Raw genomic sequence first — 19721 nt, 5'->3', positions numbered from 1 at the left:
TGTATACATGGATACTCACGTTTCAGCAAATGTCCTCATTCCTACAAATCCCCGATTGGAAATGCAGGTTGAAGCAGTCCTCAGGGTGCCGGGCCCCAGACTGTACCTGCAATGTCTGCTTCTCCTCTAGAGCTGGCACCGAGGATGGCAAGGCGCCTCGCCCATGCAACCTAGAGGTGCATGGCTTCTCAATATCTCCCCCAGGTATCCCAAGCCAAGCAGATAATGGGATGGCAATACACAGGGGTGGGGGCAAGAGCCTGCACCAATGTGCGGCGCAAGAAAGGGAGTTCACTCCCCATTTATTTTCTGGGGTGTTTAGTCGCCGGGGGACCCTCCATGCTGCCCTTGCACTGCCAGAGGCTGGAGGGAACCTGTCTGCGGGGAACTGCACAAGCTCCAATGAGCGGCAGCCTAGACCTGGTGGCTAGCCCAGTCCATAGACTTCTCCAATCTGAGCAAGAGCGGGTGCGTGCAGCTCAGTAGAGGTCTCACGTGCATCCGTCTAACCTCCGCTCCTTCTCATTATCTTCTCTCAGGGATGGCATTATGGGGTCGCCAGGGGTCGCACCTGCTCCCCTGGGATCTCACTTGCTTCCCCTGTGGCCTCCCTTGCTACCCCTAAAATATTTTAAACAATGTTTGTCTTTTTTTTTTTAAGGGGTAGCATGTGGGCTGTGGCCTGCACCATGTGGCTCTTGGTTTCTGGAGTCGGTGGCGTTCTTGTTGAGGTCTCTTATAAAAATAGGGGGTTCCACAAGTGTAACACTTTGAGCAGTGACCCTAAATAAGAGAGAATAGGAATAACAAATAATGTGTCTTTCTGGAATTCTATACAATAATTGCTATTTCAGGCACACTTCAGGGGGTGAGTCACTGATTTAGTCTGTTCTTAAACACCTCAAATTCACAGAGCGAACAAAAATGTACAAAAAGCATTTGGAGTAGAATAAGCATCCATTTCGCACTATGTGTGGTGCTTTTCACAAGTTGCAATGATAGCATGTTTTTTTTCTGCAATTGTCTCTGTTACGATCATCACAAGACATTCCATCTCGGTGTCCTCGGTCATTTGACAAAATCCTTGTGCCTGAAAGCTTGTGTACAGTGTAGAAACGTTTGACCATAGCACATAAAGTGGCCCTTGATTTCATTGTGTCAGTATTAATGTGTTGTTTTAATGTGTCTATCTTATTAGTTATGGGGGCCCTTTTATGCCAATGTAAATTTTTGACAGGTGGGAACGCCTCCTGGTTGTCGTTATTCCCACCCCCTTTTGATATGGGTTTGATTTTTTTTAATATGGAATTTGATATCAATTAATATTTTATATCGAAATGTTTTGATATCAAATTTTATATCATTTGAAATCTGTTTTATATAAATGGCTATATAAAGTGTGTTTGTGTACTTTGATACAGTTTGATATAAAGTTTATATCAAAATGTTTTTAATATGGGAGAGCGCGTTTGCACTGTTGCTTGGTCGAGGACAAAGTGAGTTGTGAGGATTTAGACAGCGAGCGTTGGGGTTTGGTGACGCGGCGATGATGCGGGAGTGGGTGGTGCTGCGCGTGTGAGTTTGATAGAGGTGGAATATAAAGCCAGGCAGATGGGGTGATGTCACGCGGTGCTAAGAGTTTTATGAATATAAATCTAGGCGCGCTAAATATGTCATAACTTGATAGGGGTTTTAGAGAGTTTGAATATCATTCTAGGGGGATCACCAACGTGATTCTATGTGGATTCAATATAAAAAAGGAGGGTTTTAGGCACACCATTGTTGGGGGGGCAGTGGGATCAGACATGCCCAGGCATGCATGTTTGTAAGGACCATGGAACCAATGAAAACAGAAGCTGGCAAAACAAGTGTAATGGTCCAGCGCCGATGGGAAATGTGAATGCGTGGACAGAGCGGGCAAAATTGCGCGCTTTTGTTATTTTTAAAAATGATTAGTAGAATCTTATGGAGCGCTTGCTATAATTTAATCGGCCTATAAAACATGTGTGCTGTTTTAAAAACGGGCATGTTTGTTTTTTAGAACAGAATGGGTTTATATTAAATTATTATTTTATATAGGCTGTGTGTGTAAGTGTGTGTGTACGTGTGTATGATTTATCTCCTTCTATAAAGCTTGCAGCATTCTAAACAAATTCAATACATGAGAATAGTGTGGTCTGAAAAAAATGTGCTACACTTGCAAGCAATACAGTCGTGTAGCTGGCAGGGGTTACACAGACACACACCAAATAGGAGATTTAAAACTGTTAATGAAATACAAATATATAATATTTCCCCATTTCTTGAACACAGCCAAAATCAAAGGCCTACGCGTGGCTTCGGGCAATGCACCCTCATTTAAAAAAAAGGTTCAAGTGCTTTGTAAAAGGCTTAATTAAATGCATTTGTGCTGAGCTGAAAGGCAGCGCACTGTCCCAGCAGAGTTTGAGCTTAGAAGACAGTGGATAGCTCATGGATCAGGCTCTTGTTATGGCCGGGGGGTTTAACCAAGTATTTTAATTAGGTGTGAGGAATCGGCACTGTCAGAAGACACAGGGCTGAGTATCGCGGGCGCACACAATTTAAAGAGATAATATCAAACGTTTAAAATGATGGGGCATTCATGATAACGTGCACATCTCCTGATAAACATAGAACTTTAAATAGCTATTAGACTAGGTGTAACAAATTGGCAATGTCAAGAGATCCAGGGCTGAGTGTTGTATTTGTATTTTGTATTTGTTTATTATTTGTATCGCGTGCCTAACCCTGAGGTAACTGGGCGCTTGAAAACTTAAAGTTACAGACATAGATGGGCATACCTATTAGAAACTACAGGAATAAAAGGCCAGAAGAGGACCCTGGTTACATATGGGTCAAAAACTGGGATGCAGGCAAGGGAGTACAATAGTAGGCTAGCAGTGATTGACCAAGGTGTAGACAAAGTAATCACTATACAGGCCTAGTGATTACTTCCTACTGGGGACGTTTGTTACTCAAACAGTTTTTTATGCCGGCTTTGAAGGTGAGAAAGGAGGGTTCCTGTCTAATGGGAATGGGGATAGAATTCCAGTGCTTGGCAGCTAGGACTGGGAAGCAGACTCCTCCTGCTGTTTTAAGATTGTATCTTAGGACCACTCACACAATCTAAGGAGACAATGTGGGGCATTAAAATGACGTAGTGCTAATGGTGTCAGCGAGTGTCACGAGGGGAAAAAGAACTACAAAGCCTCCTCTACAAAAATGTGTAACTTGTTCTATAAAAGAGGAGTCCCCTGAACCATTGTGGGCATGCAAAACTGGATGTGTGAGGTTCAGCCACCCCTCCGAAGGTGAATAGCTAACATGGACAGCCCCCTCCAGACGCAGCTCTCAGCAGGACACGGCTTAACGGGCCGGCGGTGAGCAAGAGAGGACTGGCGCCAGAGACCTTCAGAAACCTACTCTGAATGCAGATCTCCCAACTGAAGCAGGAAGACACCGCCCCAGGCCCAGTTTATCTTATCTTGACTTCGAGGCGTTGAACAACACAGTGTGAATAAGGCAAGCGACATTGCCTGTGGTAGTTTGCATATATTTTTCGAAAGGTGTTTCTGACAGCAGGGCATTGTGCTTTTAAAATTTGAAATGGCAGTGTTGGGCCTAGTCAATCTGTGTTAGGAAGTAATGACAGGGCCCGACTGTGTGAAAGATAGCTACAGACAACGAGTGTGACATTTGTATTGTAAAGACATGTGTTTCTCTGCAGGCCTTTCAATGTTCTAGGGTCTTAGAGGCTTTCGTGCAGGACAGAGTTAATTACCAACCACTAACCAAATACCTTGAATTTTGCTTCAAGCAACGGTTGTGAGAATGTTTTTTAAATATCTGCATGATAGTTTACAGTGCTCTACTTCAGTTAGGTGATGCAGTATTTGAAAACCTGGCTTTTGAGAGCTTTAGCAATTTCTGGTATGGGGTGTTTAAACTACAGAGCTGTCTGTGCTAAGAAGTCAGTTTGCATTGTTCACCAAACTTAAATAGCACACGGCTGGATATTTTACTGCTAGCCGCTGCAGCTCTAAACATATTGCATGGCTGTTGTTACCAATGAAGATTACCCCTGCTAGTTGCGCAGGGAGTATTGATTCTATTTAAGACTAGGAGGCGAGCATTACGCTTCAACTTCTATTTATTTGCTCCTCAGCAGTTTAAACAAAACACAAGAAAAACACTGAAAGGTATCCTCATATCACTTTTCCTTCTTAAAACTGCAAGTCTCAATGTGTCACGCTCACCTGATTCCCACGGAGGCGCAGGTCTGGCTTCGAGTGCTGATGCTTCTTCAATGGTGAAGCGCAGGACTCTGATGATGGACAGGAAGGGCCCCTCTACTCTGGCTTTTCTGGCTCGCAGGAATATTCCCCTTAGGGTCTGGAAGGATGAGTTCTCCATCCTGCTTCTAATGCAGGGGCGCGTTGAAACCCAGTTACTTCACTGGATTGAGGTTTGATAGGAGTTCAAAATAAGCTTGACTATTCAGGTGAGGCGCTGTAAGAGTTCTGTTGCAAGTTCAAAAGTTCAAGCTTAATAATAATGTTAATTGTCTTATTGCAGCAAGCGCTAACGCTTATGTCTTTTTCCCCTTAGGGGCCAGGGTTCGGAATGCCGGAGATATAGCGCCGGCCCAAAGTGTAAGTTCTGGATGAGCGTTCAGGTAATGTCTTTGCATTCGCTCATTCAATGTCTTTGTCTTTTTTCCCCATAGGGGCTGGGGTCCGGATGCCTGGAAGCGGCAAGACCCAAAATGAAATGGGAATGACCCAACAGGTAAGACTTAGAAGGAAACTGAGCTTTTCCTATTCCCTTCCTTCTCTCACCTTGTTCTTGTCTTTTACTCTCTAGGCTCTGGGAAGTGGCTGTGGATCTGGATGATCGCTGCTGAAGATGGTGGCGTCCAGGAAAGGTGAGTGAAATGCAGCGCTGCAGCGATCGTAGCGAAATGCTTTTAAAATGATGTCTTCCTTTTCAGGATCGTCGGTGTGATGTCTCTGTGGTGCTGCTGATTTAGCAGGTAAGGTCTTTTGTCTCCCTTTGCAGGTGACCCAGGATACTGACAGGCGTGGCTGAGGTCCAGAAGCAGGAGCTGACACGGTGAGCGTCCAGCTGCGAGGAGCAGAACAACGCGAAGCGTGCCTTCCACCGATCAGGTATGTATCCTTCCCCGACCACACCCAGGTGGAAAGTAGTCCCACAGGTAAAGTAGTTCCATTCAGGCCTCAAGAGGGCCTGGATGTAGCAGCATGGTCTGCATCAGGTAAGTGCACATTAAAACACTTGAGCACATGTCTAGCTTTATGAGCCTGGCGCCTAAGGCGCCAGGACAGGGGTCCAACATGAGCCTGGCACCTAAGGCACCAGGACTGTGTCCAAAGGGCCCCAGCTTGGGCCGATGGCACTTCCCTGGGGGGAATGATGCCTGCCTCTGGGGTTGCTGGGTCGGACCTGGCTCCTTGGAGGTAGGCATCATGACAGTACCCCCCCTCAAGGCCCCTCCCAAGGTTGTTCCCTCCGGGGGTTTTGGCTTGTTCGGAAATCTCCGGTGGAACCTTTGTATTAATCGAGGTGCGTGAACATGGTTACTAGGCTCCCACGATCTCTCCTGAGGTCCATATCCCTTCCAGTCAACAAGATAGAAGAGTTTTGACTTTAACACCTTGGAGTCTAAAATGTCTTTAACTTCGAATTCTAATTCCCCTTCAATTTGAACTGGGTCTGGAGGCTTGGACAGTCGGGTCCCTGGTTGTACTGGCTTCAAAAGTGATGCATGGAAAACTGGATGAATACGCATGTTAGACGGTAAATCCAGTTTAAAGGCCACGGGATTGATTATAGCCTTGATGGGATAAGGTCCTATGAGTCTGGGATTGAAGGTTCGCGGGCCCTTGAGGGGTAAATGTTTTGTTGCTAGCCATACCTGGTCTCCTACTTGGTAAGGAGGAGTTTTACTTCGGTGCAAATCAGCATTTTCTTTATACTTTTTCTTGACTTGCTGTAAATGAGTTGCAGCTTCTTTGAAGGCTTGGGTTATTGTGGAATGCAGATGATTTACTGCGGGCATTTCCAGGGTCAGATGTGGATCTAGGTCAGAGGTCCGAGGATGGTGACTATACAAAGTATAAAAAGGAGTTTGTCCGGTTCCAGAATGCACTGAATTGTTGTATGCATATTCTGCGATCCAAAGGATGTCTTTCCAATTTAACTCGGATTGGTGTAACATGCACCGAAGATATTGCTCGAGAGTCTGATTGGTTCTCTCAGTTTGTCCGTCGGTCTGGGGGTGGTGGCTGGTGGATAACCGCACATCTATTTGTGCTAGTTGGCAACATTTCTTCCAAAAATGGGAGATAGATTGACTTCCACGATCCGAGACTAATATGGAAGGAAAACCATGTATGCGAACTATATTCTACAGAAATTCCTTGGCCAAAGTGGAAGCTGAAGGCAAACCTTTTAAAGGGATAAAGTGGGCCATTTTGGAGAATAGACCCACAATTACAAGGATAGTGTTGTAACCAGCACAAGGAGGCAGGTCAGTTATAAAGTCCATTGACAAGGTGTGCCATGGTGCCGGTGGAATATCCAAGGTTTGAAGTAGGCCGGCTGGCCTTTTCTTTTGACCCTTGTTTTGGGCACAAATTCCGCAAGACAATACAAAAGACTTTATGTCTTTTCTCCAAGAAGGCCACCAGAAGTGGCGTTTGATTTTTTCCTCCGTTTTAGCGATACCAGGGTTTCCTTCCATTAATGATTCATGATGATGGGCAATAACAAGTTCTTGCAATTCTTTACTTGGCAGAAACAACCGCTCCTGGAAGTAGGGTAAATCATCCTTAACGGTGTAATGAGGACCCTTTTGACTCCATTCCAGTAAGGCTGAAGAGTCTAGAAGTTGTTTTACTTGTGTTTGGATGTCCTCAATAGTTTGCAATGAAGTTAGGCCTAAGATTCTTTGTTCAGGTATGATTGGCACAGGTTCTAAACTCGAATTGGGTTCTTCCATGCCAATCCGGGATAAGGCGTCCGCTTTACCATTCTTGCAGCCAGGGCGATAGGTAATTACGAAATCAAATTCCTCAAAGAATAGAGCCCATCGGAGTTGTCGTGAAGATTGAGCTTTGGCCGTCTTCAAATATTGTAAATTTCTGAGGTCCGTAAGTACGGTGATGGTGTGTCTTGCCCCGAGAAGGTAGTGACGCCAAGCCTTGAAAGCAGATTTAATAGCCAGTAACTCCTTGTCGGTAATTGCGTAGTTGATTTCAGGAGGAGAAAATTTCCTGGACCAAAAGGCCACAGGGTGTAGTTGGTTAGTTTCTGGGTCTCTTTGCGACAGGACAGCTCCCATGGCCGAACTGGATGCGTCGGTTTCCACAATGTAAGGGAGATCTGGGTGCGGGTGCTTCAATACAGGTGCAGAGGTGAATTTGGTTTTCAGGTCCTGAAAGGCTTGTTCAGCCTCATGAGTCCATTCAAAGCTTTTGATTTTCTTTAGGAGAGCTGTGATGGGTTGGACTGTTCGGGAAAATTCCAGAATGAATCTTCGATAGAAATTGGCAAAGCCGAGCATGCTCTGAACTCCCTTCACCGAGCTAGGAGATGGCCATTTGAGGATGGCGTCCACCTTTCGCGAGTCCATTCGGACTCCTTGAGGTTTCAGGATGAATCCGAGAAACTCAACTTCTGTGGTATGAAAAACACATTTTTCGAGCTTTGCAAATAGTCTGTGCTGGCGCAATTTCTCAAGAACTGCCCTAACATGTTTTCTGTGATCGGATTCTGAAGAGGAGTACACCAGGATGTCGTCAATATAAACAATGACACAGACATCGATAAGTTCCCGAAGAACATCATTCATAAAGTACTGAAAGGCGGCAGGTGCATTGCACAAACCGAAGGGCATCACCTGATATTCGAAGAGCCCAAATTTGGTGCGGAATGCAGTCTTCCATTCGTCGCCTTCTTTTATACGCACCAGGTGATAAGCTCCTCGGAGATCTAACTTGCTGTACACACAAGCGTCTTTCACCTGGTCGATAAGCTCAGGGATCAGGGGCAGAGGATAACGATTCTTAATCGTTATTTGATTTAGGGCGCGATAGTCTATACATGTTCTAAAGTCGCCCTCTTTTTTCGGCACGAAGAACAGAGCTGAGGAGACAGGAGTCTTGGACAGGCGAATAAAACCATTGGCTAGGTACTGATCTAAATACTGACGCAAATGCAGGTTCTCAGGTTCCGTAAGAGCATAAATCCTACTACAAGGTAGTTGAGCATTGGGTACCAGATCGATTTGGCAATCATAAGACCGATGGGGAGGTAACGTGTTAGCCTGTTCCTTCTGAAAAACGTCTTGGAATTCTTGGTATTCTGACGGTAGCTGTACAGGGGTGGAAGTTGCTGAGGCTAGACCCATAACTGGATTTCTTGGATAACAAGTTGGTTCACAATCAGGAAAACTTATCTTCTTTGCTCGCCAGTCTATTCTGGGATTATGTGTTTCTAACCAAGGAATTCCAAGAATTACTTGAAATTGTGGGGCGTTGTTCACATCAAACACGATTGCTTCCCGATGTCCATCCTGACCCACCCGTGTCATTTCAACAGTGGAATGCGTTACAGGCCCTGAGGCTATTTCGGTTCCATCTACTGTAGTAATGACATCTTGGGTTACTTTCGGACGGAGAGGGAGCTTAATCCTGGAAGCCAATTCACGGTCTATGTAGTTTCCAATAGCTCCACTGTCGATGTATGCTTTTACAGCATGCAACTGCTGAGGCTGTTTTGGGTCAACGAGCACCATTGGCATGACAAAATGCGAGGTCAAAGAGTTTGTTTTCAAGCTCGGCAAGCGGACCCCTACGCTTGTCGGGCTAGGTCGTTTCCCGAATCAGGTGTCAATAAATCGTTATCAGTGGCTCCAACCATCTTCTTAGGTGGTTTAACCGGACAATTTCTAAGAAAGTGACCGGAAGTCCCGCAATACAGACAAAGTTGCATTTGCCGCCTTCTCTCTCATTCCTTCTGCGTTAATGGTCCTTTAACACCGCCGATTTGCATAGGTTCGGATACGTCGGTACTCTTGGAGTTAGCAAGGGTTTTGATCGGTACTCGGGTTTCATACTTGAACCGATCTGCTTTTCTATTTTGAAGTCTGTGATCAAGTTGAACCACCAAGTCTATGTAGTCTGCGCAGACCTGGGGTGGATCTACTATCTGAGCTAGAACATCCTTAAGCTCTCCGCGCAGGCCTCGATGAAACAATGTGATCCTTTTGTTTTCTGGCCATCCAGTTTCCACAACCAGTCTATTAAAGGTGGCAACGTAGGACAGGAGATCCTGATTCCTTGTCGTAAGGATAGCAGTTCGTTATCAAGGGCCTGTCCTTGAGAGTGTCGAGCAAACAATCTTTCCATGCTGGCCTGGAAGCCCTGAAAATCCTGGAGAATGGGATCATCCTTTTTTACCAATGGAATAGACCAATCGGCAGCACTGCCACTGAGGTAAGTATAAAGGCTACCTTGGTCTGGTCGTTAGGGAAGGCCCCGGGTCTGCATAGAAAGTGTAAACGACATTGGTTCATAAAGACGGCATATTTCTTGGGATCCCCGCAAAAAGTTCAGGCGGGGCCAAAGGCATGTGTCCAGGTAGATTGATTTGTACCGGGTTATTCAAACCCATTGATGTGGAAGTACCTCCGGAATTAGGTAAAGGAGTGTGCCCTGCCTGGGCCTGCAATAACCTTTTGGCCAGGTCATCAGTTCTTTCCTTAGATAGGATCAGTTCTCTTTTGAGAGCGTTAGTCTCCTGGCGGGCTGAGTGCACTTCTGCCCGTAATTCTCCCAAAAGCTGGGCCAGCTGATCTGTCTCGGAAGTCTCCAGAGCGCCCGGGTGGGAAATTGTGGGTAGGCTTCGCGTTCTGTCACGCTCACCTGATTCCCACGGAGGCGCAGGTCTGGCTTTGAGTGTTGATGCTTCTTCAATGGTGAAGCGCAGGACTCTGATGATGGACAGGAAGGGCCCCTCTACTCTGGCTTTTCTGGCTCGCAGGAATATTCCCCTATGCGTGAAAAGGGAGTATTACCTACTGACGGAATAATGCTCAAGCCTCCCACTCCCTTCCAACCCTCCCCGATACCCTTCCACGATTCCCCGTGAAGTTTCACCTTAGGGTCTGGAAGTATGAGTTCTCCATCCTGCTTCTGATGCAGGGGCGCGTTGAAACCCAGTTACTTCACTGGATTGAGGTTTGATGGGAGTTCAAAATAAGCTTCACTATTCAGGTGAGGCGCTGTAAGAGTTCTGTTGCAAGTTCAAAAGTTCAAGCTTAATAATAATGTTCATTGTCTTATTGCAGCAAGCGCTAACGCTTATGTCTTTTTCCCCTTAGGGGCCGGGGTTCGGAATGCTGGAGATATGGCGCCGACCCGAAGTGTAAGTTCTGGATGAGCGTTCAGGTAATGTCTTTGCATTCGCTCATTCAATGTCTTTGTCTTTTTCCCCCATAGGGGCCGGGGTCCGGAATGCCAGGAAGCGGCAGGACCCGAAATGAAATGGGAATGACCCAACAGGTAAGTCTTAGAAGGAAACTGAGCTTTTCCTATTCCCTTCCTTCTCTCACCTTGTTTTCTTGTCTTTTCTCTCTAGGCTCTGGGAAGTGGGTGGGGATCCGGATGATCGCTGCTGAAGATGGAGGCGCCCAGGAAAGGTGAGTGAAATGCAGCGCTGCAGCAATCGAAGCGAAATGCTTTTAAAATGATGTCTTCCCTTTCAGGATCGTCGGTGTGATGTCCCCGTGATGCAGCTTTAGCAGGTAAGGTCTTCTTTCTCTCCAATTCTCTCTTATCTCCCTTTGCAGGCAACCCAGGATGCTGACAGGCGTGGCTGAAGTCCAGATGCAGGAGCTGACACGGTGAGCGTCCAGCTGCGAGGAGCAGAACAACGCGAAGCGTGAGTTGCTGGTCGGGCGTGGTTTAAATAGCTTTGGAAGAAGTTCCAGGCATGTATTCTTCCACCGATCAGGTATGTATCCTTCCCCGACCACACCCAGGTGGAAAGTAGTCCCACAGGTAAAGTAGTTCCATTCAGGCCTCAAGAGGGCCTGGATGTGGCCGCATGGTCTGCATCAGGTAAGTGCACATTAAAACACTTGAACACATGTCTAGCTTTATGAGCCTGGCGCCTAAGGCGCCAGGACTGTGTCCAAAGGGTCCCAGCTTGGGCCCGCTGGCACTTCCCTGGGGGGAATGATGCCTGCCTCTGGGGTTGCTGGGTCGACCTGGCTCCTTGGAGGTAGGCATCATGACACACTGCCTCTGTAGTCCTTATCCTGCTCAGTCCAGCTATGACCTCCTTCCTGTTCCTGGACTCCTCCTCTTCTTTACGTGCTCTGATCCGCATTTATCGAACATCTTCTAACAACGTCCAACCAACAGGGCGAACAGCTTCAACTTGTTGTAGACTCAACGTAGCTGCTTCACGCTTGTGCAATTAGACTTCTTCCCGACGTTAATGCCTCTAATCCTCCACTCTCAATTATTCTTCTGGTCTTCCCCTAGGGATCATTCAAACAACAATGTCAGGGTGGAGTCCTAGTACTGTCGCATCCATAGTTTATTGCATACAGTGTAGACAGTACATGACCGGGTGGGAATTTAATGCTCGCCTCCTTAGTCTTTACTAGAATCAATACTCCCTGTGCAACTAGCAGGGGTAATCTTCATTTTATGTCAAGACTGGAGGTGAGCATTATGCCTGTTCAAAGCTTTCCCAATCCAGTCGTGGCCAAACCTTCAATCGGCTTAAAATAAAACTCTTTAAAAGTATTATTGCTAGCCCAATCCGTCAGTCGAGAAAAAGTAGACACCCCTCGATCGTAAGGCAATGTACTTTGTTGGCCGAAGACCAACCGCCTCATGTGTTTAGTGTCAGAAATATATAGCTATAAGCTTGACTAAAATGCAGCCGTTTTAAGGTGACTGAAATCTCCATTTTGTTTTCTCTAACGTTTGCCTTTTGCTTTGTGTCAAAACTGCTTTGCTGAAAAATTATTCTGCTCCACTAGTGCATAACGCAAGGCCGCGAGAGACATGTTGAAACATAACGCAGCAACCCAGACAGAAATGCCCGGTCTCCTCCCTCACAAGTCCTTGGAAGTAAGCAGCAAGGCATTCTAATCAGTACAACAGGTGCCAGCTAGTCTCGTTAATACAGTAGAAATGTTAGAAGCGAACATTAAATGGCTTGAATTATGCTCTTCTTTGCAGCCCCCCTTTCCTGAGCCCTGTAGAGCCCTGGAGAGCAAGCTGACCCCCAGCACACAAATAGAAACCAGGAGATAGCAAGGCCTGGAATGTGTCTCTCCCCTACGCGCAGCTTGCTTGCAAAAACAGAAGTATTGTGTTCTTTAAAACAAAGACTTCTGTCTTTAGGCTAACAAAATTGCAAACTGTTGCTAAATGAATGTTTGAAGGTGTCATACTCATCACCATTGCCAATCATCGTGCCCAATTCAAAGGAAATGTATTAGGGGCATTATTGGATGTGTCACTACTGATTGTAAGATGCTTGCTTGGTATATATGTAACTGTTGTATGATTCTCTCTGCTCTTGCATCCCCCAGGGTCTGGAACACACGTCGCGGGGCGTGAGACCCAGTTGGCCAATTGAGACTATTTGCTTTGCAATAAACCCTAGCTTTTGGGAATACAACCTCGTGTCTGGTGTATCAGTTTGTTTGTGGTGATAGTGCCTTGTTTCCACATGCGAGGGTCCCTCAGGGGCCCCTTCGAGATGGCGCCCGAATAGGGACCCTCCCCCACTTGTTCCATCGTGTACATTGTAAGAAAAGGAAGGTGGAGAGAACAGCGAGGACGGGACGATTGAGCCGGGATCAAGAGGTGTTTGGGTCGCCCCTGCGAAAGCGATGAGAGACTCCTTTGCAGATCTGCACACAACTGATCCCTGATCGATGTGCCCGGCCAGAGAACAAGGAGGTTAGGGTCCCGAAACGAGGCAGAGTGGGCCAAGATACGCAGACACGACATCATTGGTTGCATCAGTATACGGACGAATTGCGTCTTGAGAGACTGATCAGGTGAGTCGTGCCCCGATTCAAAGCAATCCAGATATTGGTTGAGAGTTGATTTTGCAAAATCAAACACCCAGCGTAAGGTTAATTAGCCAAGGGTAAGGTTAAAACATGCCTGGGGTATTGTCCACCTCAGCAGGATTTTTCCACTGCGGTAGACAATCTTTGGAAACTGCCCAGGTCGCGCCACCCATGGGGTGGCCGACGTATGAGATGTATGTGAAATATGGTGTATGAGCGATAATGTTTTGTGAGACTTGGCATAGGCAAACCAGAAAACAGGAAGATCTTCAGTGGCCGAATCATGGGAGTTTTGAGATTACGAGAATAGATAACTTGGAGAAGGTGTTGATGAAAAAGAAAACACGCCCTGCAGCATTTGATATCCTTAGAGAGTGGAGGAGGGAAGCTATGCTTTGTTGGAGAAGTAGAGAGAAACATGCACGCAGGCATAAGTTGAAAGCACAGAGAGTGAAAGAAAAGGAGGAGGAGGAATGGAATGATAGTTTAAGAAAGTCAAATAGACGCGATCAGTTGAGTATAGAAAATATATACCCGCAACGAGAGTTGCACTCATCAGATGAATTGATAAATAAAATATTGACTGATACAAAGTGAGGCCCAAGGGAAGAGACTAAAAAGACCGCGTCAGTAACTATTGCTCAGCCCCCTCCAGTTGTTCAGCCCCTCCCTACTGATCAAATCCCTACACAGCCACAGACCGCACAATCAGCGCCTCCCATTAGCTAGTCAGTGCTGCAACTGCCACTTCCCGTTCCCGTTGTCCCATCTGCACCTCCCTCCCTAGAGATCGGTTCTGTCCCATCTGCCCCTCCTGTGATTGAACTTGAACTTATTTAAACAAGGAAAGGGGCCGGCCAAAGTGGATGCGCGAGAGTGACCCGTAGTGTAATCAGCAAGGAGAGAAAGTGAGAGTTGCAAGAACAGGCCGCGATGTATATTAACGGGAATGATGAGACGTATGTATGACTTCAGAAGGAGCAATGAAAGACAGGTAGTGTTGGAATGCATGGGGGAATATTTGATGGTGAGATGGAAGCAGTTAATTGGAAGGCTACCGCCACAACAGTTATTGGATTTGAATGCATTAGCCCGTTGTAGAGAGAGAGATGAAGAAATAAGGGAGCATGTAGACCGACTTTTTGAATTTAAGAATGAACTTGATGATGAATATGCTGAAATGTTCGTCATACCGGGGTATAGGAGTAAGGATATTAGGAGAGATAGGAAGGAAGCAGCGGTGCTCTATATACTGCGGCGATTTTTGCCATCGTCAAGACAGACAGGCGATAAACTAAAAGTATGTATACGAGAGGCGTTAAAATCAATTTCAGATCCTAGTATCCCCATAATGGAAATACATGAGATATTTGATGAATACCCTTTGCCAATGAAGATAGAAGCGCTACGAGCAATGGTTTAGGTGCTACTCCAGCAAGTGGCGGGACACAATAGAGGAAGAGGAAATGCACAAGGCAGAGGTAATTTGAACATGCATGGAGGGCCTCTAGGATTAAATCAGTGTGCGTATTGCAGAGCGGAAGGTCATTGGCGAGCGCAATGCCCACATCTGCAAAACAGAAATGGGTACGGCCAGAGAAGACAGCATAGGGGGCATCCAGGAACCAATGGGCAAAATAGAAATAAAATGCAGCAGCACCAAAATAGTCAAGGGAATGGTACCCAAAATCAGAACCAAGCTCAGAATGAAACTACTACTCAGAATCAGAGCCATCAAAACACGCCAAATGGGAATAGAGGAATGGGCGGGAACATTTTTGACACCCAATCAAACACGTACTATAATAACAGCAGCGATTACACATCGGATGATGTGTTGTTTTCCCAATAGGACAGCCCAAGACAGGGGTCGGAACCAGTGCCTAAAGGACCCTACGTAGAAATGAAAGTCGGGAATAGAGAGCATAGCTTTCTCGTAGATACAGGGGCACAGAAGTGCTCAATAGATCACCACTTGGTTCCAGAAATACCACTGTCAGGGCAAAGAAATATTTCAGTAGGGTTCGCAGGTACCCCAGTGATAAATCCAGTGTCCCAACCAGTAGCAGTGCACTTAGGCTCATTCACTGAATATTGTCAATTTCTCTTAACAGAGAATTGTGGGGAAAATCTTTTGGGGTTAAATCTATTGAAAAAACTGAGTGCAGTTATCCACTGTACGCCAGATGGAGTATTTTTGACCATTTCTCCACAGAATGTACCGGTATCTGAATTTTTGGCCAAACCTTTGCCAGGAGAATTGAGTGATGTTTCAACTTGTATATGGGCGATGAATGACAATGACGTGGGATGCTTGAAGATAGAGCCAGTAAAGATTGCTCTAAAGGAAGGAGTGACATTACAGCGTATTCCACAGTACAAAATTTAAATAGAAGGAGAGAAAGGATTGAAAAGCATTGTTTCGGATTTGGTAAAATTGGGAGTGATTGAAGAGATTACAGGCAGCACATGTAACAGTCCCATTCTTCCGGTGTATAAGAAAGGAGGTAATGAGGTACCATATCGTTTCATAATTGATCTGCGTGCATTAAACAAGGTAGTAGATCCTCAATTCCCATTGGTTCCAGACGTCACCGCAATTTTGACAATGATTCCTGCCTCGGCTGAGTACTTTAGTGTCATTGGGCCTCATTACGACCCAGGCGGTAAGGGGTTAATGGTGCCGTAAAAGGTGGCGGCGCCGTTAACCCCTTACCACCTAATTACGAGGTCCCTTTGCGGGCCCCCACCTAAACGGCTGGTTTTTTACCAGCCGTTAAGGAAGGAACCCGCAAAGGGACTTTCAAGGTAACTACGGTACCGCAATTTGCGGTACCGTAATTCCCGCCTTCCCCGTTCCCATTGAGCCCTATGGGGCAAAAATGGTAATGGGGAAGGGCCAATGGTGAATGGGGAATTACCACCCCGCCAACCTTGGAATGGGGCGGTAATTCCACCATCCACCATGGCGCAATCGGTAAAATACCGGCGTCAACCATGGCGCTAATAGCGCCATGGTTAACACCTGGGTCGTAATGACCTCCATTGACTTGAAGAATGCTTTCTTCAGCATTCCAGTGCACAAGGAAAGCAGATATGTGTTCGCTTTCACATTAGGAGGACGATCATTTACATTCACGCGCATTCCGCAGGGTTACACAGAGAGTCCGAGTATTTACAGAAGAGCATTGAAAGAACAGCTAGATATGCTAGAATTACCAGCAGGTTGTGTATTGTTACAATATATAGATGATTTGTTGATCACTGCAGATACAGAAGAGATTTGTATAGAGAGTACCGTTTTACTATTAACACACTTGGCAGCACATGGCCACAAAGCAAGTTTAAAGAAGTTCCAATATTCTCGAAAGGAGGTGACTTATTTGGGTTACCTACTTTTGAGAGAAGGGAGAAGACTGACGCCAGAAAGAATAGAAAGTATTTCTTGTATGCCTATTCCAAAGACCCAAAAAGGAGTCAGAGCCAGAATAGGCATGGCTTCCTATTGTTGGCAGTGGATTGTAAACTTTGCATTGATTGTGAAACCGATGGTGGAATTGACAAAAAAGGATGTTGTGATGCCTTTGCAGTGGAATGAAGAATGTCAGAGAGCATTTGATCTGCTCAAAACTGCATTATGTTCTGCTCCAGTTTTGGGCACACCGAATTATGAAAACGTTTTCAGATTGTTTGTACACGAGAGTGAAGGCTGTGCGTTGTCTGTTTTGACACAGGAACAAGGTGGAAGAAATAGGCCATGCGGCTATTTTTCTTCCAAGCTGGACCCTGTAGCGCGCGCACTACCACAATGTGTGCGAGCTGTTGCAGCGGCTGCTGCATCAGTGAAACAAACCAAAGGGATGGTATTGGGGTACACTTTAATCTTGATGTTGCCGAATGCCATAGACGTTCTATTAAACAGAACGCAGACACAACACCGCACCTCTGCTAGATTGACTAGATAAGAAATTGTCCTTTTTGTGCCACACATCCAAATTATGAGGTGTAGCGCTTTGAATCCTGCAGAATTAATGTCACTGCCCACGGAAGAACTTGATGAAAATGACACACCTCCCCATGATTGTTTAATGGTCACTGAGGAAGAAATGAAGGGAAGAATTGATTTAAGGGATACCCTGCAGAAAGAGCCAGATGGAGAACTGTTTTGTGACGGCTCCTGTTTTAAACTAACTGATGGCATATCAACTGCTGCCTATGTTATAACCACGTTGGCGAGTATTTTAGAAAGCAAAAGAATCCCCTACAACTCTGCACAAGCAGCAGAGAGCCTTAACCAGAGCCTGTGAGATTTCTGAAAATCTGAGTGTAAACATATATACCGACAGCCAATACGCCTTTGGCGTGGTTCATAACTTTGGCCGACTTTGGGCAGAGAGGGGTTTCTTGACATCACATGGGACCAGAATTCAACATGGCCCTTTCACTGTATGATATATGTGCTTTCAGTAAATGGGTGGAAGCATATCCATTAAAAGACTGTACCGCCATGAGCACGGAAAAAGTAATGTTAAAGGAGTACTTCTCCCATTTTGGTCTGCCCCGTGTCATATGGTCAGATAATGGTCCGCATTTTGTGGGCGCAGTGATATTGCAGATTTGCGCAGGTCTCCAGATTGACCAGCAATTCCATTGTTCTAAACACCCCATGAGTGCCGGTCTTATTGAACGCCACACAGCATTTTGAAAGCCAAAATAAGCAAGATTTGTGCAGGGAACGCATTACCACTAGCGTTACTGTGCATGCGTACATCTGTGCAGGCAAGAACTAGGCTCTCCCTATATGAAATAGTGATGGGGAGACCGGCGAATGTTTGGTGTGCACCGCAGCCGAAACGGTTAAGGCAGCTTGACTACCCTATGCTCAGCATTTATTGTAATCTTTTAATACAAAAATTGCATTTGATTCATCAGCAGGTGCAGTAGGCATTACCAATCAGATATAATGGCCAGGTGCATGCACTGGAGCCCGGAGATTGGGTGCTAGTCAAGAACTTTGTAAGGAAGACATTGCTTGCACCAAGGTGGCGTGGACCTTATTTGATACTCTTAACAACGCAGACCGCCATTTGTGTAGACGGAAGGAAAGCGTGGATTCATGCAACGCACGCTAAAAAGATCCTGTCACGTCTGAAAAACTGCCTGATCAAGACGATCAGAAAGAGACAGCGGTCCCAGAAACGAAAGAAACGGTTGCCAGTTCTTTGCCACAAAATCTGCCTGATCGTGGAACGAAGCCTGAAAAGATTGCTGAAAAAGAGGAAGGGCAAAGAGTGCCCCATCGTTGTCCATCTGCATCATTGCTGGCCGACACAAAACGCGTACCACTGTGGCGCCCACCATCTTTTGTTGCGCTGCAGCCTGAAACGAAATCTGCATCATCACTTTGGCGCCCACCATCATCTGTCATTGCGCCACAGGCTGACTCTGAGCTTGAGTCTGGGAGTGTGTCCACACTATTCATTGATTACACGATACCAGGAGCAAGGCGGTATAATTTGCGGAACCGGCAGAAGGAGTGATCAAATCTTCATTCTTTTAATCTTTGTTGACTCTGTTTCCTATGGTGGATGAAGTAGAAACCGGAGGCCTAGAGGAGAGCGGCGTGAGGGCTGTGCAAATCAGACAGCCCAAAAGCGAGGCTCCTCGGTGCTAAAAAAATCAATGTGCAGATCACCCCTTATGGACAAGAGGGGCTCACATGGTACGAAGGCAATTGATAACTGCTCTGGAGTTCTTTGAGCAATGTGCAGAGGCACAGAGATCTTGGCCAGTGGCGTGTAGCAATCCAGGGTGCTGAGAACTGGCGGAACAAACTGTGGACAATTACCGAACTTATTGACGTTCGAACGCGTGCAGCAAGAAGAGATAGTCACGACGAACATTGTTGAAGAAGAAGAGAGCGAGAGAAAAATGCCGGAACAAGCTTCTGCCCCCTCCTGCACCACCACTGATAATGAGTTAAACATAGAGACTGGAAGGTTGCACAAAAAGAATTGCCAAAATAATTGTATGCTGATTTTAACAATAGTCATGTGTGTGATGAGTATAATAGCCCCAATAATGACCGTACTGGTATTATGGTACTTAGAAGAAATACAACCATTAGGGGTGCTCTTGCCTGTAAGAAACATCTCTACTACTGAAAGCCCGGTCCATGTGATTACTTATACTTTGTCCCCAATGGAAGAAAGACACAGGGAAGGTTTTGGGAATAACACATTACTGCTAATAATGAATATGACTCACTCAATATTAAGAAAAAATAACTGCTGGGTCTGTGCCCACTTGCCACAGCATGGTGGTCAGGGAATTGGTTGGTATGTGCAGCCCCTGCCATTGAGGTCTGCATGTTACGCTTCCTTGAGTGCATTATATTATGGGAAATGGAACGAAAGTGAAACTGGTCAATTAAATAGAACAAATATGAATGAATTCGAAAAAATTATTATGAAACCCGTAGGTTGTTCTATATTTCACAAAGCACGATTGATTACACCAGTAATGATGCCACAAGACAGATTGGGCCTCATTACGACCCTGGCGTTAGACCATG

The sequence above is a fragment of the Ambystoma mexicanum genome, chromosome 14 (genome assembly GCF_040938575.1).
Source record: "Ambystoma mexicanum isolate Mex_15411 chromosome 14, UKY_AmexF1_1, whole genome shotgun sequence".
NCBI classification, from domain to species: Eukaryota; Metazoa; Chordata; class Amphibia; order Caudata; family Ambystomatidae; genus Ambystoma; species Ambystoma mexicanum.
This window is presented reverse-complemented; position numbering follows the sequence as displayed.